The sequence below is a fragment of the Narcine bancroftii genome, chromosome 5, assembly GCF_036971445.1.
Source record: "Narcine bancroftii isolate sNarBan1 chromosome 5, sNarBan1.hap1, whole genome shotgun sequence".
NCBI lineage: Eukaryota > Metazoa > Chordata > Chondrichthyes > Torpediniformes > Narcinidae > Narcine > Narcine bancroftii.
This window is the reverse complement of record NC_091473.1, coordinates 215,099,622-215,112,200: the sequence shown is the minus strand read 5'-3', so window position 1 is coordinate 215,112,200 and position 12,579 is coordinate 215,099,622. Positions and strand designations below refer to the sequence as shown.

General features: G+C 41.3%; 1 long non-coding RNA gene across 1 annotated transcript; it reads right to left on the bottom strand.

Moving 5' to 3' along the window:
• Positions 1-1,677: 1,677 nt before the first annotated feature.
• Positions 1,678-11,740, bottom strand: LOC138764815 (uncharacterized). The gene is made up of 3 exons (XR_011358317.1): positions 11,634-11,740; positions 9,719-9,873; positions 1,678-2,305 (listed from the first exon to the last, which is right to left on the bottom strand). It is a non-coding gene; the product is annotated as an uncharacterized lncRNA (long non-coding RNA).
• Between the last annotated feature and the right edge of the window lie 839 nt (positions 11,741-12,579).

Sequence of the window (12,579 nt, the reverse complement as noted above, 5' to 3'; positions counted from 1 at the left end):
TCAAGAATGATTAATGCAGTTCAGACAGGGGATGACAGGATCTCGTATAAGCTGAAGGAAATAAATGAAACCTTCAGGCAATTTTATGAAAAATTGTACAAGTCAGAATCATTGGGGAAGCCTGAGAAAATAGATGAATTCCTGTCAAAATTGCAGTTACCAAATTTAGGTCAGAAAGATCAGGATGGATTGAATGCCCCCTTCACAGAATGCAAAATAGGAAAAATATTGAATCTGTTACAAGCTGATAAGTCTCCAGGAGAGGATGGGTTTCCCCCACCCTCCGAGTTTTACAGGGAATTCAAAGATCTCCTGATGCCCATCTTTATGGAGGTGGTGGATCAGACAGTTGAAACCCATACACTCCTAGAATCTTTCTCAACAGAAATTATTATGGTGATTTTTAAAAAAGATAGGGACCCACTGAAACCTATTTCACATAGACCTATTTCAATGCTGAATACAAACTATAAGATGCTTGTGAAGGCCCTGGCAAATAGATTAGGGAAGCATTTGAATGAATGTCAAGGAAGTGGGCTTTGTGCAAAAGAGCCAGACTAGTGAGCATCATACATCTGGCACAATTAAGGGATGACCCAAGTGTAGCAGTGGCCCTGGATGCTGAGAAGGCATTTTATAGGCTAGAGTTGGACTTCCTGTTTAAGGTACTACAGAAATTGGGGCTAGGGCCAACTTTTATAAATTGGATCAGGGTGCTGTATAATGCACCCAAGGCTAAAGTTGTGACCAATGGGCAAATGTCTCCAACATTCCCACTACTAAGATCTGTAGACAGGGGTGTCCATTGTCTTCAGCTCTATTCAGTTTGACTATAGAATTGCTGGCTGAAGCCATACAATGGGATCCAGACATCAAGGGGTTCAAAGTGGCCTGGGAAAACCCAGGAAGTTCATTGACCCTAAATCACTCTGCTCTGGAAGATCATGGGAAAGCTTCCGGGTACAAGATTCATTGGACAAGAGTGAAATTTATACCACTTACAAAAGGGGACTATAGCCAATTAAAAAAAAACAGTTAACTGAAGTGGCCACAAAAGGCGACCAAGTATCTGGGAGTCAGGGTGGATAAAAATCTGCAAAATTTATATAAATTAAACTAAACCTCCTTGCTCAAAATAAAATTAAGCAGGACCTAAACAGACGGGTGACCCCGCCCATCATGTTGGGCAGTGTAAATTGTATCAAGATGAATGTGTTGCTGAGGCTTCAGTACCTCTTCCAGGCTTTGCCCAAGGCATTGTCCTGGAAATTCTTTCAGAATATTAATTCACAGGTCAGTAGATGCATTTGGAATAGGAGAGTGGCCAGGTTCTCCATGAAGAAATTAACTTGGGATTACAGTCTGGGCAGTCTGAGATTACCAGACTTTAAGAAATATTATTGGGTATCACAATCAAGGGAGAAGGTTTACCATCCTGGGCACAAATTGGTCTGCACACAATAGTTGAGAAGATCAGAGAAGACTTTATTTATAAATGGGACTCGAAATTTTTATCTGGTGGCAAAGATGCTCCCTTATTTAAACATATGTTACGGGCCTAGAGGACCCCAAATCCCAGCAGCAATAGAAATTGACCAAGACAAATGGTTACTTAAACAAAAGTAGCTTTTAATTTTCTTTAAACCTAAAAACAGGATCAAACTTTAAATTACTACTATTAACTTCACCTCCTACTAATTCTAAGTGCAACCAGTGAACTTGGAGGAGTGAGAAGTGAGATTGGACTGTGAATTAAAGAAGTTTTCTGAACTTACACACACACATTGTATCCATGTGCGCTTAGAGTGAGAAAGGGTTTAAGTTAACAGTAATAAATTAGAGTTTGATGCTGTTTTCATGTTTAAAGATAATTAAAAGCAACTTTTGTTTAAGTGGCCATTTGTCTTGGTGAATGTCTATTGTTTCTGGGCTTTGGGGTCCTCTGGGCCCGTCACAATGGATAGTACAACATTTTACATAATCATTACTATGGTAAAACTACAACCAATAGTCTCTTAAAGAGATAGGAACAAAATTAACTGAGTTTAAAAGAACATAAGGTTTTAACCTTTCCACGGGAGTTCACCAGAAATAACAGCAGTTATACCACCACCAAATCGTAGGAATACGAATGCTTCAGCAGTGTCCAACATGTGAGACGGGGTTGACAGCCAGAAGCCAATTCAGATGCAGCAGTTAGATTCAACGTTGATAACTTATTCACAGTCCAGTTACTGAGGCACTTTTATGAGAACTGGAAATTCACATTCAACTCAGTGAATCTCGACGGTGACGATGTGTTAAGCTGTAATCACATAAGTTTTGGCAATTTTAGCTGCTAATCAATGTTCCCCGCCTAAATGGACTGATCAAAACTGCTTTTTTCTTGGGGGATATATAAATATGGCAGGAAATCCCAAAATAGGTTATTTCTAAAACACGGTATGTGATAGTGATTTTCTTGATCAGCTGCCAAAAATCCATATTATGCACCTTGAAGTGTTCAGGTAACAAAATCTTCATTGACCAGTGTAATAGAAAGACCCGCCGTTCCTGGATGCGAGTTTGCGGCAATTTGACATTCTTGCTTGGATGGAGTCCTGATCCTGAACCATCCCTGCTTTAAAGAACAATTGGTACTGCGACGGTGAAAACAAAACTTGCACAATAACGGGCAGTGAGTATCATTACTTGGTAAGAAAAAGACTGCTTCACTGTATCTCTTGCCAAGGACCCAACATTAAGCATTTCAACCTGTTCACATCTTTGCGACGGCGAGGCGTTACTGTAGTATTGCTGGTCCTAATTTTACTTGGTATCGTATTTCAGGAAACGATCCGAATAGTCTACATCTATCCTAAAATTGCAAATGGAGGTCCCGCTCCAGTCGAAGAAAGGGAGGGGGCTGATGTCTCATGTCAACCCATCAACCCAGGTATGAACTGCATTGCCTTCACAGGAATATGGTGTGGTAAACCACTGATACATAGAATTATCGGGTCAGGCACACCCATTGGCTGATTGTACCTGTGGCCCCTCACTAGTTCCTGTGCAGGTCAATTAACAGTATGTTCACAAGTTCAAGGAGCAGAAGCGGGCCATTAGGCCCATCGAGTCTGTTCTGTGACTCTACACTAAACTGAATTATGCTCACACCTCGTTCCAATTTTCAGCCTTTTCCCCATCTTCCTTGATACCCTTACTAATGAGGTACTTATCCATTTCCTGTTCAAATATTTGGATACCATTTACAGGCAGCGTGTCTCATTGATGTATTCAATTGACTTGAGGTCAGTGCCCCTGATGGATTTGACTCCAGGTCTTCCCTTGTGCACATCAGGATTCGAGATGTTTGCGCAGATTCGAAGCTGCTTCGGAGCTGACTCGGCAGACGACTGAGAAATGTAGATGGTGGTTGATTGAGATTTGGTTTCTTATGCCCAAGCGGCAGGGCGAGGGGCGAGCACATGTACCTCAGATTTTCTGCTAAAGATGGAAATGTTGTCTTGTGGTCAGCCGAGGTGTTGATGACACCTCCATGTTAGAGTCCATGCTGTTCATTGAACCGATTTCCTTTTGCTATGAACCAAACATGATCCTGTCAGAAAGACGAGACCGTTTAAGTTCCCCCTTCCATAAAGAATGAAACCTTATTGATTGGATTTCACTATTGTTCACAAGATTATCAATCTTTATATAAATGAAACAATGTACCGTTAATGAAAAAGATTAAAGCTGATTTGATTAAAGTGGAAGGATCTTCCTATAAATTTAATTGGAAGAGTAAATAAAATTAAAATGAATATTTTTCCACATATACAATATTTGTTTCAATCAATTCCGTGCTTGCTTAATAAGAATTTTTTTTCGAGATTTAAATAAAATGGTTAAGGAATTTTTATGGAAGGGTAAATTTCTGAGAGTAGCTTTGAATAAGCTAACCTGGAAATATGCATTAGGAGGATTATGCTTACCACATTTTCAAAATTATTATGAGGCAGCTCAATTTAAATTTATTAGTTTATTAATGGACTTGGAACGGCTCCCTAGTTGGGCTAAAATTGAGATGGCAAATATTTCTTAATTTGAAACACATCAATTTTTGTTTTGGTGGAATTTAAATTTATTACAACAATATAATGTGCCTATACTAAAACATTTAATGAAGTTATGGATGAGGAAAAATAGAATGATAGGTTCTAAGGGTAAATTATTGACTTTAACACCATTATATAATAACCAACATTCATTTTTCAATGTATAATCAATGCTTATTACATTGGAAATCTAAAGGTATAAAAAACTTGGGGGATTGTTTTAAAGAAGGTCAATTTTTATCTTTTAATCAAATGAGGGAAGATTTTGGTATTAATGAGAATTTTTTATTTGTTTATTATCAACTTCGATCTCTAGTAAAACAAATATTTGGTAGAAATGTGATTTTACTAAATTTAAATCTTTTCTTGTGACTGCACCAAAGAAGGGATACATTTCATTGATGTACCAAATATTACAGGGAAGTATGGAAAAAAAGGGATGGAATAGATCTAAGATTAAATGGGAAAAGGATATTAACTTTATTTTTTCTGAGGATGACTGGTTAGATATCTGTCATGATAGTGTTACTAGATTGATAAATGTTCGTTATGCAATGGTTAATTATAATTTTTTACATCAATTGTATTTAACACCTGAAAAGTTAAAAATAATATGGTTTTAGTGAATCAGATTCTTGTTTTAGGTGCGGTAATTCGGTTGGAACTTTTTTTTCATGCTGTTTGGTTATGTGTACATATACAATCTTTTTGGAAAGCAATTAAATTGTTTTTGGAACATTTGTATAAGATTAAAATACTTTTAGATCCGACAATATTTTTGTTGGGTAAGTTTAAGCCTTTGAAAGATTTGGGATTAAATAGATTTCAGATTGCTTTTGTATATTTAGCTTTATCTGTAGCCAAAAAATTATCGATGCTGTCGACCTCTGCCATCTCGAGTACTTCGACGTTAGGGATGAAAGCGCTCCAATGGATGTTGAGGATGGAGCGGAGACAACGCTGGTGGAAGCGTTCTAGGAGCTGTAGGTGATGCCGGTAGAGGACCCATGATTCGGAGCCGAACAGGAGTGTGGGTATGACAACGGCTCTGTATACGCTTATCTTTGTGAGGTTTTTCAGTTGGTTGTTTTTCCAGACTCTTTTGTGTAGTCTTCCAAAGGCGCTATTTGCCTTGGCGAGTCTGTTGTCTATCTCATTGTCGATCCTTGTCTGGAAAAACAACCTCACTGACAAAAGGCAAAGAGGGAAAAACCCAACACCCAACCCCAACCAACCAATTTTCCCCTGCAACCGTGTCTGCCTGTCCCGCATCGGACTTGTCAGCCACAAACGAGCCTGCAGCTGACGTGGACATTTACCCCCTCCATAAATCTTCGTCCGCGAAGCCAAGCCAAAGAAGACATATGTGATACATCATTGATGTATTCAATTGACTTGAGGTCGGAGCCCCTGATGGATTTGACTCCAGGTCTTCCCTTGTGCACATCAGGATTCGAGATGTTTGCGCAGATTCGAAGCTGCTTCGGAAGTGACTCGGCAGGCGACTGAGAAATGTAGATGGTGGTTGATTGAGATTTGGTTTCTTATGCCCAAGCGGCAGGGCGAGGGGCGAGCACATGTACCTCAGATTTTCTGCTAAAGATGGAAATGTTGTCCTGTGGTCAGCCGAGGTGTTGATGACACCTCCATGTTAGAGTCCATGCTGTTCATTGAACCGATTTCCTTTTGCTATGAACCAAACATGATCCTGTCAGAAAGACGAGACCGTTTAAGTTCCCCCTTCCGTAAAGAATGAAACCTTATTGATCAGATTTCACTATTGTTCGCAAGAATATTCCAGATTATTAACTTAACAGGAACGGGGAATATATCAGTTGGAAGGGGACACGCGCAGTGACTGGATTCTACTTAAACGAGGAAGACTTGGTTCGATTTGCATTTTTCTTGTCCAATTTCTCATAAACGACCAAGGAGATTTGACCACGGTCTTTAATTCCTCCCTGAATTTTGACTGAGTCGCTGCATATATAGACGTGTTTGAACAGGAACTCAGGTTCGTGAGCAGAGACCCAATCTGAAGAGCGATAAATGCGGGAGATTTATAGTCACGATTAACGTACACACTGTGGCTGGTGATAAAGTAGGTGACAGACGCCGGAAGCCACAGCAGCGTGAAGCTGCCCGACACACTGATCAGCAAGATGATGGATTTTCTCCTGCTCTCCATTTCCATGTCTCGACCATCCGCACTCCTCTGACTCCGGAATGCCCTCCGTGCTTTGCTGACCAACAAGATATGTCTCACTGTCAACCCATTAAACAGGAATATTAAAACAACGCAATGAATAAACACTGAATGGTTTTCAATTTCATGAACGTACCAAACATTGGCGAGGTGAGGACGTCCAGTCTCGGGCGGACACCCAAAGAAATGGAGCCAATAATTTGTCGAGGCTCAAATAAAAATAACAAAGGGATGTTTTGCACACAAAGTAGGATCAGAATAATTGGTGCGAGGATGATTAAAGTTTTCACTCTGCAGTACTTTGGTTGAAGCTTCGGACAGCACATCGCGACATATCGGTCAAAAGTGAATGCGACTGTGGACCACAGCGAGAATTCCAACGTGACGGCCAGTAGGTATATCACGGCTATCAGGAAATTAGTGTGGTGTAGGAATGTGTTTGATAAGCGAGGAATTAAAATTTCAAAAAGAATGACGTTGATGACGATCACCGTGGAAATCCGCCACTGCCATGGTCATCATGTAGGCGGAGATACACTTGGAAAGTCCGCACCTTCCTCGGGAGAGGATCACAATTGTCAGTAAGTTCGCTGCAAGAAAGAGGATGTGAATATCGAAGCTTGATGGATAAACCACAGAACTGTAAAACAGTAGATCACAGAACCAAGCCTCGGCCTTTTTAGTCTGTGGCGAACTGTTATTCTGCCTCGTCCCACTGACATGCAGTAGGTTCCTATCCCTTCTCCCTCCCAATCATGTACATATCCATTCTTTCTTTAACATCAAAATTGACCCTGTAGTGACCAATTCAGCTGGCAGCTCGTTCAACACTTTCATCACTCTCTAAGTGAAGAAGTACCTTTTAAACCTTTCCCCTTAAACACTTATCCATGTCCTATGGATTTTTATTTCTGCTTAACTCAATGAAAAATACCTGCTTGCATTTCCTCTATCATACAGATGGAGGGTGCAATAGTTAAATCGAAATCTATCGTATTATACTTGAACAGTGGAGACTACAAGAGGAATTGGTCAGCGTGGACTAAGGAGCACAGGCTAGTTGGCAGAACAGTGAAAGACTTTCAAATATCTTTTTAACAGTGCTCAACAGAAAATATATTCCCGTTAAAAGTAAGGGCAGTAAGAGAGGGAAGTGCCAGTTTTAATTAACTAAGGAAATAAAGGAAAGTGTAAAATTAAAAGCTCATGAGTGCACAATCGCCCAGAGTAGTGGGAAACTGAAGGAATGGGAAACCTTTAAAAGGCAATAAAGGACAAGGAAACATAGTGGACACAGTGCAAGATTCAGGGGAGTAGATTTAAGACAGAGATGAGGAAAAACTCTTTGTCCCAGAGAGTAGTGCACTTGTGGAATTATCTGGCCAGGTAAGCAGTTCAGGCTATTTCATTAAGTCTATTTAATATATTTAGATAGATTTTTTACATAAATAAGGAATTAAACGGGGTGGGGAAAAAGCAGGTCGGTGGAGTTGAGTCAATGATCAGATCAGCCATGATCTTATTGAATGGCAGAACAGACTCGACGGGCCGGATGGCCTTCTCCTGGTTTCTCTTGTTTTGTTATGTAATACCCATCATAATTTTCCATGCTTCTATCAAATCCCCCTCTATTTTTTTAAACATTCTAAGGAATGAAGTTTCGATTTTCGCTGTACCCAGATCTTCAAATCCTGCCAACAAACTTGTTAATTTCATTTGTAACCTTTCAGTCTTATCTATATCCTCCCTGTAGGTCGGTGACCACAACTGCGCAAAGTACTCCAAATGTGGCCTCTTTAAGAAATTCAGCATGACATCCAAATCCAATACTTAATACTTTAATTTACGAAGGTGTATGAGACAACGTTTTCTTTACGACATTGTCTACCTATGTCACTACTTTCAGAGAATTATGCATTTTTATTCACAGATCTCTCTGATCCACAGCACGCACCAGTGTCCTGCCGATGACCCGAAATGTCCGACCGTTGTTTGTCCTGCCAAAGTCCAACAGCTCACATTTGTATTAAATTCCATCTGCCATGTTTCAGCCAATTTTTCCAGCTGGTCCAGGTGCCTCAGCCAGCTTTGTTCCTTGCTGTCCTCCAAACCTCCATTTTGTGTGTGATGTGCAAACTGGCTGATCCAATTTACCGTTTTATCATTCAGATCTTTGAAGTAGATGAGATATAACAATGAATCCAACATCGATTCAGGGGCTTCCTGTCAGAGAGACCATCATCAACTCGCACTCCTTGGCTTTTCTCGTAAAGCCCACATCTGATCCAATTTGCTACAGCGTCATGAACACTGAACTTTCCTGACTAAACTTCCATGCAGGACCGGATGAAAGGCCTTACTAAAGTCCATGTAGACAACATCCACAGCCCCAGGTTCATAATCTTTCCTGGTAACCTCCTCATGAAAACTCAAAACCACTCGTTAACACCACCCACCACGCACGAAGCTATATTGATTGTTCCAACTCAGTCACTGTCTTTCCAAAAACCTCTGAGAATACGTTCCAACAATTGATATCACGCTCACAAACCGACATGAGATTCCTTTCGATGCATTGGCACCCCACCCGTGCCTAAAGATCTTTCATTTGTATATCCCTTGTAATTTTGCCACCAGCCTCCCTCAACGTTCGAGGGAAACCTTGCCCGGTGTTGGGATTTGTCCATCCTTACTTGCAAGCACCTCCTCCTCTTTAATCAGTATAGGTTCCATGACCTCACAGCTTGTTTACCTCCCATCCATAAATGTATCATTTTAGAGATATTCAAATGTCTCTCCACTTTTTCTGCTGGTGTCTAATTGATGCTGGGGTAATTTTTTGAGAACTTCCTGAAAGAAAACAATAAAACTGGATGCACTGACAATTCGGTAGCGTTGCCCTGAACTCAGACTGGCTTGACATGCGTTCATCTAAATTAATAACTGAAAAATATTACGCCTGTCAGAATTAAGGGACTCCATGCATTCGGCCATTATTGTTTCAACTTACAATTACGGGAAAGAGCCCCTTGGTAACGAGCGTGGTCAATATTAATGTTACTAAGAGCTCCGTGAGGAGTTTCAATATCCTTCGGGTGCATGAATCCAAGTCAGTCATCAAGTCCGGGCCGAGTACAGTTGGTGATGACCAAATGACTGAAGTATTCATGGATATCTTCCACATCTCTCTCCGACAGGGCATAGTACCAGTTTTAAACAGGCCTCCACTGTACCGGTACAAAAGAAGAGAACGATAACCTTCCCAAATTAGTTCGCCCCGCACCGGAGCCCAGACCAACACTCCCCTTGATATTCAACATCTTCATACTGCGGCTCCATTGCTGTGCAAGATCTGAACCTGTTTCAGGAAACATTCCATGTCATCTTCAATGGGCTTCCGATATAATATACTTACCAGGAGCACCAAAAACAGCAAGAATCGGGTAACAAATGTCTTTAATCACGATGATCGGGGGGCGGCTCATCTTCATTTCTCTCGATCGTTCAGTTCACTACTGCGTGTGTCAGAGATCTCTGAACCCTTCCCATTTATAAGAAAATCGACTCTTCCTTTCGAAAAAAAAAGTGCGGAAATTATCGTTAGTTAGAACCACTTAACAAACAAGTTGCGATATTTCGTTTCAGTGCGAAGGGAATTCCAGTGGGTTTACTGTGCAGCTCAACCCAGGTGTTCATCCATTCGCATTGTACAATGGAAAATTCCTTCGAGGGAGTGAGGTCAGGGTCTCATTGCGATCATTGCGACCTGACGTTCTCGGTGGCTCAGAATAATTCAGTGAGGTCATCACTGTATAACTGATCTGTTTTTACTCTCGCATCCCTGGCGATGAGCGGGATCAAGCATTGGTCCAGTTTACTTGCCCTCCCGTGACTCAGAATGACTCGTCTTCCCCATTGAACCGGATGATCCTCATCCGACTTAATATCTGCTCGTCCCACTGTAACATTGCAGCTTGTGATTCGCCACATATTGAGACCTCAATTCGACAGATGTATTTTAAAGTATTAGACGGGATTGATGATGACCACCTGTCATTACTGAGACATGTACTGCAACATTTATCGAGGACCCCAGATTAACATATATTACCTCTCCAACAAAAGGGAAGCTGTTGATATTTAAACGAGAGGATTTCTCCGTCTCAATATTTTCAAAAAATGTACAGCGTGTTTGGCAGCAGATATGGAGAGAGAAATAGTTCCATCCATTCAGATCGAAACCCTCTCATTCTACTTTCGACTTACTGCTGACCCGGCTCCTCTCTCCTTACTACTTTCGGGTTGGGATTAATATACTGTTGGTGAGGTAGCTGTAACCTGAAAGCGCTGGTGGAGTCTGTCGGTGTCCAAATGATCTGGCTGATGGGAAAGGGGGATTAATGACACCTCGATGTATCACATTCATCTGTCTAAATTAGTGTAAATGGACGTAGTTACAATTGTCTAACACAATTATTACTAACCACAAGAAGGCAAGTATATAAGGAAATTAAACAAGCCTTGGGCATTCAGCATCCGGAAACTGGTGGAATGGTGTTGGTAATTTTCCTGTTGCAGCAAGTTTATTTGACAGGTTCGATTTTGTGTGGTGGTGTGCCAGGTTTATGAGCATATTACCAATCGTCCCGCATTCAACTCAACATCTCTTCCCTCTCTTGAATACATTCAGCGTTGACCCCTTCAGCTCGTTTCGATAAAGACTTACCTAAATTCAGACTTATCTTGCCCTCTATACGTAATATGGAAACGACGACTCGAATTTTGTCTGAGTTATAAATACTTTCTATTGGTGAAACATCCTCTCAGCACCTTCCATTCGACCACCTCCAGAAATGGATAGGTTTCCACAACACCTTTTTTTAGACTAAAATTCAATTTGTGTGAACCCAGGCACGTTGGAACCATGGAGCATTACAGCACAGAAACAGGCCACTTCGGCTCTTCTAGCCTATAACGAACCATTTTATCCTAGTCACACTGATCTGCACCCAGTCCATAGCCCTCCATACTTCTCCAATCCATGTACCTGTACAAATTCTCTTAAATGTGAAGAAACTCCCCCTCACGTTCCCCCTAAACATTTCCCCTTTCACTCTTAATCCATGTCCTCTGATTTGAAATCGCCCGCTCTCAGTGGAAAAAGCCTATCCACGTTTACACTGTCTACCCCCCTCATAATTATTAACACCTCTATCAAATGGCCCCTCTCCGCCTTTTCTTCCCTCTCCCGATCTCCTTTTATTCAGGTGTCTGCCTGCTTTTTGTCACGCCTTGACGAAGGGCGCTGGTCGGAAATGTTGCCGATGTACCTTCGCTTCCTTCGGGCGCTGCGCGACCTATCGTGTTTCTCCAGAACTTTTGTGTATTAAACTACAATCACAGCGTTGAAAGACGTTAGTGTTTAAATTGACCAGAATATATGGTGGATTATATTTAATTTGACCACATGAAAGGATCTGCCGCGCTTTTGTTGCGTCGGGAGAATACGTCACAATAGTGAAATTAAAAAAAAGCACTTCTGCGATTGGTCAATAAGTGAAGAGAGTTACATGACATGCAGAGGATATCGAATGATTTTGGAAAGGACAGCACGTGGGCTGAATATATTTAATAAGACCAATTGTTTAATATCATCTCCTTCCCATCTATTTTTTGGGCGTTTAAGGTCAGTGTAGAAGTGAGCGCAACCCGATAATACCCCCAAGCACTCGGGTTCGAATCCGCCATTGTATCGAAGGAGTTTGTACATTGTCCCCAAGTCAGCCAGGTATTTCCTCCTGCTGCTCCTCTATCCCACCACCTTCCAAAGGGGTACGGGCCCAGCAGGTTAAGGAGGCAACTGGGTGGATAAGGGCAGCGTGCCTCGCTGGCCAGGAGAGCCCATGACGTACAGAACCTCTAAATTAAATTACATTAAAAATGAACTTTTTCCGACTGTTTTTATTTTAGCATTTGGATTACAGACAAATTACAGAGCTATTTAAATATCTCTCAATCAATACCAAAATATTTTGTCATGCATCTTTATCGAGCTGGGAGACGACGGACCCTTGACGAGCCTCAAGGTGCCGCCTCAAGGTCATGACATAATGAAGTCGATCTGTTGATTTGGAAACGATTCTAGATAATCGTTAACACCAAGGACAACCCAGATGAACAATCTGTTTTCTAAGCACTGATTAATGGGGTGATTCTTTGAAGAGCACTACGTACCTTCCTGAATACTGCTGGTATTTTCCCTCCGTAAATCGCCCG